The 12,024-nt window shown below is 34.8% G+C and overlaps 1 long non-coding RNA gene across 1 annotated transcript; it reads left to right on the top strand.

The window, feature by feature from the left end:
• Positions 1-6,439: 6,439 nt before the first annotated feature.
• Positions 6,440-8,189, top strand: LOC122049098. Its single transcript, XR_006130823.1, has 2 exons — positions 6,440-6,565; positions 8,145-8,189. It is a non-coding gene; the product is annotated as an uncharacterized LOC122049098 (long non-coding RNA).
• Positions 8,190-12,024: the final 3,835 nt, after the last annotated feature.

The following is a 12,024-nucleotide window of genomic DNA, read 5'->3' as shown; positions in this document are numbered from 1 at the left end:
TTAGTGGACATTCGATATCTTAAACACAAGGAGACTAACACACTCATAATAAGAAGGAGCCCAAAAATGTAATTTGGGATTGGTGCGGTAGTTCAATAATAGTTCTTTAGTGGAATGAATTATTATTGATGAAATTAAGTTGTGTGTTCGGGGCGAACACGGGATGCTTAATTTCATCGGGAGACCAAAACCAATTCCTCCTCTCGGTCCATATCGTAGCCTCTAGTATATAGAGATTTATACCCACCGCATACCCACCTTCTTACCCATCCAATGGGGCTGGCCAAGCTAGCTTGGAACCCAAGCTAGGGCCGGCCAAGACCAAATGGATGAGCCATGTAGGTGGCCGGCCAAAGCTTGGGTCCCAAGCTTAGGTGGCCGACCACTAGAATATTAAAAGGGATTTTTATTAAAATTATTTCTTATGTGGATATCAAGGATTTAAAAAGAGAGTTTAAAAATTAAAAATTTCCTTTTATAACTTTCTACAAAAGATTAAGAGAAGAGATTAATCTCTTTCCTTATTTGTAGATTAAAAGGATGGTTTTAATTTCTGGTAAAAACTTTCCTTATTTGTAAATCATTTACATGTTTAAAAGAAAGTTTAAAATTTGAAATCTTTCCTTATTTGTTGATTAAAGGAGGATTTTAAATTTTAAGAAAACTTTCCTTTTTAATCATGTTCATGATTTAAAAGAGAGTTTAAATTAAATATTCTCTTTTATAAGTCTCTACAAAAGATTATGAAAAGATTTGATATCTTTCCTTATTTGTAGATTAAAAGAGATTTTAATTTATAGAGATAACTTTCTTTTTATCCACATGTTTAAAAGAAAGATTTTAATTTATTAAATTTCTTTTTTATAAACCAATCATGAAGGGATAAAAATTGTTAGAAATTTTTTATAAATTTCTGAGACAATTTAGGAAGTTTTAATTAATTTAAACTTTCCTTGTTTTGGGGAGAAGAGTGGCCGGCCATTGAAAATTTAAAAGAGAAAATTGTTTTAATTAAATAAATTTTCCTTTTTAATGGCAAAAGAATTAATGAAGTTTTTATTAAATTTTCCTTATTTGCCAAGACCAAGGATTATAAAAGAGGGGGTAGAGGTGCCTTCATGGTTTAACAACTCTATTCTATTCTTCCTCTCTTTTCCTCCTTGGTGGCCGGCCCTAGCTTCTTCCTCTTCTCTTCTTCTTGTGGCCGGCGGCAATCCCTCTTGGAGCTCTTGATGGTGGCCGGTTCTAGCTAGGAGAAGAAAGAGAGAAAGGAGGTTTTATTTCTTGCATCCCTTGGAGCTTGGTGGTGGTGGCCGGACCTCTACTTCTCTTGGAGAATTTTGGTGGCCGAAACCTAGAAGGAAGAAGAAGGTGCTTGGTGGTTCTCATCTCGGAAGATCGTTGCCCACATAACGTCCGAGTTTAGAAGAGGAATACGGTAGAAGATCAAGAGGTCTTTCTAAAAGGTATAACTAGTATTTTTCCTTTCCGAATCATACTAGTTATTTTTGGAAATAATACCAAATACAAGAGGCTTACAATTCTAGTATTTCGAATATGTTTTTCGAAGTTGTGTTCTTTTGTTTTTTTTTCCTTGTGATTTGATTGTTCTTTTCGGTTAACCTAAAGTTATTTTAGGAAATTAAATATTAGATTTCTATAAAAGGTTTTGTCTAGTCGGTGGTGGTTGCTCCCATATCCAAGAAGGCCATGTGCCTCGCCATGTCAGTACTGGGAACCAATTATGGAAATTAATATTTAATGGAATTAATAACTTAAGGTGATTTGGGTCGAACGTGTTAAGTTCCGCAGGAGATCCAAGTCAAAACCTAAAAGAACAAATAGATTAAGTTTTGGATCAAACGTGTTAAGTTTCGCAGGCGATCCAAAATTTAATTTAAAAGAACACATGGTAGCTAGGAAAAGGTTCAGACCTTTATACAAAATTTTTGTACAGTGGAACCTCTAGGTTTTCCGAGTAGCAACCAACAGGTCACACTAGATCATTACGCCTTAGAGCCTATACTGATTGGCACTAGTGCTACTGGGAGATTGTTAGTTAGAGCCCTAGATCCAATCATTTGATGATTATTGTATGGACTCATTGTATCATATTCTTAGGTATATAAAGGCATTTTTTATGGTTATTATGCTTACTTGTATTGGTGCCAAATAACTAAGTATAATAGCATCCTTGAGTAGAAGGTTCTTACCTATATCAATCGATTAGTTGAATCGATAGTGAGATGATATAGGGAACACTACTCTTAATCATTCCTAGTCAAGTATTAACATTCAGGAACAATTTTAATACGACGAGACTAGCATGTAGGTCAACTCGATGACTTGATCTCACAAGTCATGGATATGGAGATATCAGGTTGATACATGGGTATGCATTGGAGAATGTATACTGAATGACCCGCCATGAGAAAGTATCATGGATCATTATATGAGTGTCATATACTTTCTCATGTGGCTATTAGTATGACTATTAGTTCTTGGACCTGAAGTCATCATGGTTCCCTACATAAGGAGTTACATACGTCACCCGTAACTGGGTGGACTATAAAGGAGATTACTAGGTATGTAACGAATTATGCGGAGGGATGTGAGTGATGTAGATGGGATCTATCCCTCCTATATGATGGGAGTGACATCATTATTCTTGATAGAGTGAGACCACTAAGTGCATGGCCATGTCCAAATGAGTCAATATGAGATGTTGAGCTCATTTGATTGAGTGAGTCTACTTGGAGTTCAAGTTTTAGATTGATTAGAGGATGACACGGTCTATGCCTCACATTGATCAATCTAGATGTCTAGGATAGAAGGACATTGTAATATATTGTGAAGAGTCACAATTAGTAGTCACAAGGTGATGTTGGATCTCCACATTCTTGTAACTTGGGTAGTAATGATGTGTTGTTGGATACCACTCATTACTTATGCTTCTAAAAGGATTTAGGAGCATTGCCAACGTTACAAGAACCTATAGGGTCACACACAAAGGGCAATTAGATGGAGATTAGGTTCTTTTGATGAACCAAGAGGATTAGGTTCATGTGATGAACCAAATTGGATTAAGAGTAATCCAAAGTAAACTAATTGAGTTGGACTCAATTTGGTTCATGTGTTAAATGAGTCTAATTTGGACTTAGACTCATTGAGCCAATTTAATTCAATGAATAGAGATTCATTAAATTAAAATTGACTTGAACCAATGGTTAGATTTGATCAACCATGGGAGAGAAGTGGTCAAGTTTGACTTGACTTGAGAGGAAGACGAAAGGTCAAGTTTGACTTGACCATTGCCACCTCATTTGTGACTTGGTATTAAGTGGTCCAATGATGATGTGCACCTCATCAAGGCTAGCACATGTGTGTGTCACCTCATGAGGGAGATCAAGAGTTGTGACTCTTGATATCCCTTGGAGGTTTAAAAGCCTTTCTTGGAAGTGGTCGACCACTTTAGTGCTTGAGTGGGTTTCATTTTGTTTTGGTAACTCCCTTCTTCTTCCTCCTCTCACCTTTGTTCTCTCCCTCTCCTCCACCATTGCTAATCCTCTAAGGTTGCTATCACATCTTTAGAGGTTCTCTCCATCGATTTGTTCGTGTGGATACACATAGAGGGTTGTACACTTGACAACCTTGAGATCCGGCGAACCTTGGACGAGCGGGATACGCGAAGGGCTTCACTACAAAGGTATAAGTCTCTTCCTTGTAGATCTAGGCTAGAAAACATGTACACGAAGTTTTTATGAAATTTTATAAATTCGCGCGGATCTGGTGGCATGGGAATCGGGGTTTCCGTAACGCAAAAAGCGGTTTTTGCGGCCCGAAAATCTCAACATATAATAACAAGTACTTATACTTAGTATTTATTTCTTTAATTTATCAATGGGTGAGATTTATTCGTTAAACAATAGGCCCAATAAGTTGGGAAATAATATTTATATGGTGTATTGTTGATTATAGAAGGAAATTGTGTCCTAGTTATCTAGGTTGATGATATCCCCCTGAGGAGCTCATAAGGATTGTCATGTAAACCCTGCAGGTGGATTTAGTCCGACATGACAATGAAGTTGAGTGGTACTTCTCTTGGAGCTAAATATTAATTAAGTGAGTTGTCAGTAACTCATTTAATTAATGGACATTCGATATCTTAAACACAGGGAGATTAATGCACTAATGATAAGAAGGAGCTCATAATGTAATATGAGATTGGTGTGGTAGTTCAATAATAACTCTTTAGTGGAATGAGTTATTATTGATAAACTTGAGTTGGGTGTTCGGGTCGAACACAAGAAGCTCAAGCTCATCGGGAGGTCAAAACCAATTCATTCTCTTGGTCCCTGTTGTAGCCTCTATAAAGCCTCGCGTTCACCCGTTTTGATTTTCCTTCTTACCCAAATGAGGGGTCGACCACATCCTTGCTTGGTGCCTAGGTAAGAGGTCGGCCAAGCCTTACTTGGTGCCCAAAATGTGGGCCGACCATAACACATAGGAGAAGAGAAAGAGGAAGTTTTTATTAAAACAAAACTTTGTTAAAATCTTTCCTTTTATAGCTTTCTACAATGGATTAAAAGAGATATTTTAATTTTATTAAAATCTTTCATTTTTTGTAGTTATCTACAATGGAAAAGAGAGATTTTAATTTTATTAAAATCTTTCCTTTTTTGTAGTTATCTACAATGATTAAAAGAGAGATTTTAATTTTATTAAAATCTTTCCTTTTTTGTAGTTATCTACAATGTGTAAAAGGGAGATTTTAATTTTGTTAAAATCTTTTCATTTTTTGTAGTTATCTATAATGGTTAAAAGAGATATTTTAATTTTGTTAAAATCTTTCCTTTTTTGTAACCAACCATTATAGGAATAAAAGGAAGATTTTGTTTAAAACAAATTTTGTTATAATCTTTCCTATTATAGCTATTCACAATGGTTTAAAAGAAAGATTTTAATTTTATTAAAATCTTTCCTTTTTTGTAACCATCTACAATAGCAAATAAAAAGGAAAGTTTATTAAAACTTTCCTTATTTGCCGCTAGCAAAGAATATAAAAGAGGAGGAGGGTTTGCTCTCTTAGAGAAAACTTTCCTTATTACACAAGGTTCATCTTCATTTTTTAATGAAACCAAACATTTTGATCGCATAATCAAATCGAAGATTCCAGCTTCTAGAAGCTTGCTTTAATCAATATATGGATCTTTGCAGCTTACAAACCTTTCCAGCATTCTTTGGATCTACAAAACCCTCAGGTTGTGTCATGTACATATCCTCGTGTAGATTTTCATTAAGAAATGTAGTTTTGACATTCATCTACCAGATCTTATAATCATAATAAGCTATAATTGCAAGCATGATCCGAATAGACTTTAGCATCATAACTGGTGAAAAGGTTTCATCATAGTCTATACTATGAATTTGCTTGAATCCTTTAGCTACAAATCTACCTTTATAGGTATGCATGTGCCCATCCATATCATTCTTCACCTTGAAGACCCACTTACACCCAATGAGTTTGATCCCTTCAGGTGGATCAACCAAAGTCCATACTGTTAGAATGTATATTAAAAGCATAGCTTTTTGTAAACATTTATTTTAAATAAAGAATTACATTGGTCAAATGTCTACATTTATATGCTAAATGTAGTTGTTCAATTAATTTATATTGTAGATAACATGGTGTGTGGTGTCACACACAGAAGATCATGTTATCAGTTTCTTATAAATTATAAATAGTAGCTCACGACTAAGATGGATAGGAACAAACCATTGGAATAGTCGTAGTGTAATTTGATATTAGTTTATCTTGACACTACAACAAAATCCTCATTCAACAACACTCAAACGATAATGGTTTTATGCCAAATCGTTGTCTTTTTACCTTTTAACAACGGATTTAACTAAAACCGTTGTCTTTTAGAAATTTTTTTTGCTTACAACAATGGTTTTTAAAACCCGTTGTCTATTTATGTTTTTTTTTGTTACAACAACGGTTTTTAAATGCTACGACAACAATTTTTGAAAACTGTTGTCTATGTGTATTTTTTTGGGGATTACGACAATGATTTTTGAAAACTGTTGTCTATTAAGTGTTGTTGAATATCATTGTTTTTTCCTTCGCAATTTTTTGCCGCCGTATTTTTTCTTTCCCTCTCCTCAAAATTTTTTGTCGCCGCATTCTCCCTTTACCTTCTTGATCCCTAAGCATTTTCGTTCAAACTATGATCTCTTCACCTACTTCACGTTTTTTTCCTCCTTCCTCTCCAAGCCCTAAACCTGCTGCCCCTTCTCCTTTCCTCTCCAAGCCCTAAACTCATCGCCCTTCACGACTCGTAGTGAACCAGTCGCGGGGAGGGAGAGAGATGGGCAACGGAGGCCACAAGCGTAGGAGCAACCAGGGGGGATCAGCAACGGAGGCTCCATGATCCAGAGGATGATGATGAAAAATCCCCAGCTGGAGGGGCTTTAACCATCCTCCTTGGCTAGCTTCAAATCCATGGAGAACGATGATGGAGTTTCTTTGGAAAGTGGCGAAAGAAGTCCTCTGCTGGATAAGGTGGCTCTCAGATCTCCTTTCCTACCGCTTTTTTCATTGTCGTTTTGTTCATGCTGATCATGAATAAAGATGGCAATTTAGCAATTAAATCTTGTTCCGACCTCTGAAGAAACTTGAATTTAATTTTTTTACTTGTTCTTGTAGGTTGGTAAATTCGCTAGTGGGCTCCTAAGAACCCTTTGCCATCTAGGGTTAATAAGTCCATTCCATGGTTGAAATTTCTATATTTTTCCTGCACTTTTGCTTCATCTATAGTCTGAGTTAGATCAGTATCGGCAAGAGAAGGCAATTTTACTGAGCAAACCAGACTGCCAACAAATGTATTTAACATCGATACTAATTGGTGTAACTTTCACATTTCTTTTTTTCCTTCAAGAGGGTTAACTTCTGGTCATGCATTTGGCACCTGGAATATTCCTCCAGTTATTGTCGATGAGGAATCCTTCAGATTGGAAAGGTATGCAATGCCTGGTTATCCCACTCTGATTTGCTTATCCTTGTGTGCATTGGCATGGCTCTCAGTACTCAATATTGAGGTTGCTCCTAAAAACCATTTCTGGAATACTACTATTCTAGTAGCATTTTCTCATCCTTATTTGACAGGGCGATTCTGTTCAAGTACTCGCACCGTATTTTATTGCTGGAAATTGGTTCCAAGTTATTTAGATCAAAATGTTCATTTTTTGCAGGATGAAAGTGGGAATGTGCCAGGATACTTAGGAAGGCTCTGCCACCCACAGTACATCTCCAAATGAAATAATTGATCATATAGCTTGCTTGTCCAGAAGTTACAACTAATATTGGAATCAACTGTATCTGCTCATTTGCACTTGGAATATTACTATATTTCCATAAGAAGCTTGTCATAGTTCTTAGATTGTGGGATTTTAGTTTTGATTGTGTGGGATTTTTGGTAAAAGAAAATGAGTTCCCTAGTAAATTCTATTACCAGTGGAGTGTTACATGAAAGATGAATTAAGATTCATATAAGATCAAGAATATTATTATTTAGGATCACCTGACCCCTCATGCAAAGGGTATTGTACTGGTAAAGTTTCTCATAATTTAGGTCTAGAGATGACAATTTTTTATGAACTCGATTGAGGATTTGATTTTTGACCTGAATAATGGAAGGATTACCTGAATACCTGAATACATAATTAAATTATATATACAAATTATTACTTATTTTTGTTGGTATTTAATTTATTTTTGTTGAATATGATTAAATTAGGAGTAACATGTTTAATTATATATATAGAGAGAGGGGTTCGGAAAAGACCAGATTTAGTTTAAATATTGTGTCTAATATTCGGTTTAGTCCCAAACATTCGGTTTAGTCTCACATTGTCTGCACTTTTGTTAATAGATAGACTATTGCCGATACTGATCTAACTCGAACAATCCTAGCTACATCATTGTTTCCCTTTATGTATATTTGAAAAGTTAAACAAAATCATGCAATAGTATTTGGAGTGCTTTTAGTGTGACTAGATTCTAGAAGTATGATGATCTCGTATGGACTGGCAAAACGAGATACTAGTTCATTACTTACTAGTTACCTGGACACTCATTGCAGAGCCAATCATCAAGGCATTTTGAAGACAATGGTTCTGAGGAGATCGATGAAAGATATGAGCTACAAAGTGTAACTTCTATCTCCAAGGCACCACCAATAATCTTAGGTAAGTATCGATTATATTTTTCTCATACTTTATGTGATAGCCTTTGTCTTATCAAGGATACTAACAATATCTAGTAGTACATCCTATGAAAATTAATTGAACAATCATATATTCCTAAATACTTGAACATTAGTAATATGCTATGTTGATGTTGCAGCATTTTCGTTCCTGGAAGGTATTGCTTTCAATGGCATTGGCATAAACTTAGTTTTGTATCTTGGTTTTGTCCTTCATTGGCCTATTTCCTATGCAGACATACATAATCATAATACATTTTCATCCGTTGATTTATTTCACAATTTGGCTTCACAACTTTAATGTGTTGTATCCACTTTCTTCTTTCCTTGAACCTTTGTTGTTTCCATACCTTAATATTAGAAACTTTATTCATATATTGGTTTCGACCAAAACCTGCAGCCAGGTAGAACTCTAACTCATATGCCGACTTTGGTTGTTTAGGTTCTTTATGGTGTTGATTTTGACACTGGGGTTTTCAGTAGTGGCTTTCCCAAAGAGTTATCCTCTGCGAAGGTATAAACACTAGGGGATCAGTATATGAGTTCTGGATGGAATTTAAATAACTTCCCTCGGCTTCCGGGATCTGTTTTATCGTTTGAAAGTTGAGACATTTCTGGTGTTCTAGTGCCATGGTTGTATGTTGGAATGTGCTTTTCCTCCTTTTGTTGGGTAAGATGGTATTTCTCAGATCACACACTCAGCAAATCCATAGCTTACATGTGGCATGAGGCTGCCATAGAATGGGCATCTAATAAACTTGCCTTAGAATTGGCATCTAATAAATTTGTACATTGCAAATGCATAATTCTTTACTTTCGACTTATAGGCTAATTGATGTTTCTTTTGTTAACAGCATGTGGAAGATCATCATCTATACTCATTAAACTATATGCACTGGGATGCACCAAAAATATGGTATGGAGTCGCAGGGAAAGATGCCTTAAAATTAGAGGAAGCTATGAAAAAAATATGCCAGATTTGTTTGAATAACAATCGGACTTGCTGCACAATCTTGTATGTATATGTTTGGTTATTGTAATCCTATTACAATAATATTCATTCCTTTTTTATGCACTGTTATAAGCGTGTTTTATTTTAAATGTATCTGTTAATGAAATTAAAACTTGGAAATATTTTTAAACATCTAGTTTCTGTGCTAGAATATCTCTTTTTACTAATCCTTCTTTTATCAGGTGACACAATTTTGACCTTCTCTTTTAAGGTTGGAAGGTGTACCTGTATATCGTTGTGTTCAAAATGAAGGAGAATTTGTTCTCACGTTCCCACGAGCATATCATTCTAGTTTCAATTCTGGATTCAACTGTGAGGAGGCTATAAATGTGGCTCCTGTTGATTGGCTGCTCCATTGCATTGGAGGGTAATGTATAGTGCATGTTTTATATAGACTTGCTCCAAATCAAAAATATGTGGTCTTCTGAATTTTCTCTATAACATGCATGCCTATTTTCCTTAGTTATCTTTTCTCAGGAGATGGTACTAATGCAACTGATTATATATCTTTTCTCAGGAGATGATACTAATGCAACTAATGCAATCTTGAAATTTGGTCCGATTAAACATCAATTACATTTCATTTCTTTTAAGTTCAAAGTTTTTTATATTATATGTCTCATGTTCAAATAAAATTTATTCCAATACAAAGAAATTTAACAAAATTAATCAATGTGATGAGAAATTCAACTTGTTCAAGACTTTCTTTTAGAAAGCTCGCTGTCACGATTGCAACCATTTGATACTTTATGAAGTTGGTTAAGAATCATGTAGTTTTCATTAACAAGTTAATTAAGAAGCTCTGTTTGTAATGCTGAGGACTTGAATTGTAGAGCAATCACCTTGAAAACATCTGAGTATAAGCTTGTTGAATCTAGTTCACAATTGTAGTTGTTTACCTTTTCTCTCCTTTATTTACCTTAATTGGCTTTTTTACTCCATTTATCAGTTTGTCGATAACACAACTTTGAGTTGTATTTCTACTTTGTTCAAGATGATACTGCCTTTGAGAAGCAGAGTGCTCTTTTTGCTTTAGCAGTTTCTGATATAGTTCTAATAAACATGTAAGTTCATTTTCATTATGTGTCAAACGCTACCTTTGTCTAGAACAAGGGTGAGCATTTGCCTCTATGATATAGGTGGTGCCATGATATTGGTTGAGAACAAGTGGTAAACAAGTCTCTTTTAAAGACAGTCTTCCAGGTTATCTTTTATTATCTTACTCTTATTCCCATCTTACAACTTTTTTTACATATACTTTTAATTTGAGTTTTGCTTAGTTGCTTTTGTTTACTTCATGACAGGTGATGTTGAGACTGTTTAGTCCTCATAAGACCACTCTATTATATGTTATATGAGATAAAACAAGGGTGAGCATTTTCATATGTGCATTTTTCAGCTTCAGTATTGGAGACTCCTAATCCAATGAAAATGAGTATTCATGTGCATTTTTTATATGTTGAGATCTCCTGGTGCCTTATCAAAGGGCTGGAAAGATTGAACTTTTGATGGAGCTGGTGTGGGAAGATTGGATTTATTATGGAATTGATGATCAACAATGTTGGAAAAGGTTGATATGGAAGAATCAACAAGTGAGAAAGAGGAGTCCAATGAAATTCTACAAGTTGAAGATTGTGATGAGGCTTGGGTTGACAATAATTACTTGCAATCCTACATGACATGAATCACCATCACAAGTTTCTAGTATTTTGACTATTGTTCATTAGTTGTAAATGGAGTTTATTTGTTTATTTGTATTGGGATAAATTTTATTTGAATATTAGACATGTTTCTTCTTTTGTGATTGTAATTCTTATATAAGTAACATTTTGAATGACATTGATGTGGAGAATATTCTTTCTTTTGTGATTATGATTCTTTATTATATATTTATATTGAAATATACTATATTAATATTAAAAGATAATAATTTAAAAGACAATGGTTTAAAACCGTTGTTGTTGTCTATCACCCTCAAAGACAACGGTTAAAACCCGTTGTCGTAGTCCCAAAAATGGTTGTAACTATAGTAAAATGCTCTAAACAACAACGGTTTTAAACCATTGTCTTTTCATTCAAAAACAACGGTTTAAAACCATTGCAAAACTGTTGTCTTTTCATTCAAAGACAACGGTTTAAAATCGTTGTCGTAGCCCCCCACTTTTAACAACACTGCCAATTACAACAGTTTTAAAGGGTCTACGACAACGATTTTTAACCGTTGTCTTTTAATATTTTTGTTGTAGTGTGACTATAAAATTACACTAGTATACTCTGAGTGTATTGAGCAGGACCATTTAAGGTAGTTTCTTTTTACACTGACTGCATAAAAGAACAAGACTTTTGTTATTATGGAAATGTGTGCTCTTCATTCTGATATAATAACAATCACATATATTTATCAGTGGATGAGATTTAGTTCGATAAATCAATAGGCCTGATAAGTTGAAAAATAATATTATTTATAGTGTGTGTTGTTGATTATAAAAGGAAACTGTGTCCTACAATCTAGGTTGATGATATCCCCAAGAGGAGCTCATAAGGATTGTCATGTAAGCCCTGCAGGTGGACTTAGTCCGACATGACAATAAGGTTAAGTGGTACTACTCTTGGAGTTAGATATTAATTAAGTGAGTCGTCAGTAACTCATTTAATTAGTGGGCATTCGATATCTTAAACACAAGGAGATTAACACACTCATGATAAGAAGGAGCCCATATAGTAATATGAGATTGGTGTGGTAGT

The sequence above is a fragment of the Zingiber officinale genome, chromosome 2B, assembly GCF_018446385.1.
Source record: "Zingiber officinale cultivar Zhangliang chromosome 2B, Zo_v1.1, whole genome shotgun sequence".
In the NCBI taxonomy this organism is placed as follows: Eukaryota; Viridiplantae; Streptophyta; class Magnoliopsida; order Zingiberales; family Zingiberaceae; genus Zingiber; species Zingiber officinale.
This window is presented reverse-complemented; position numbering and strand designations above follow the sequence as displayed.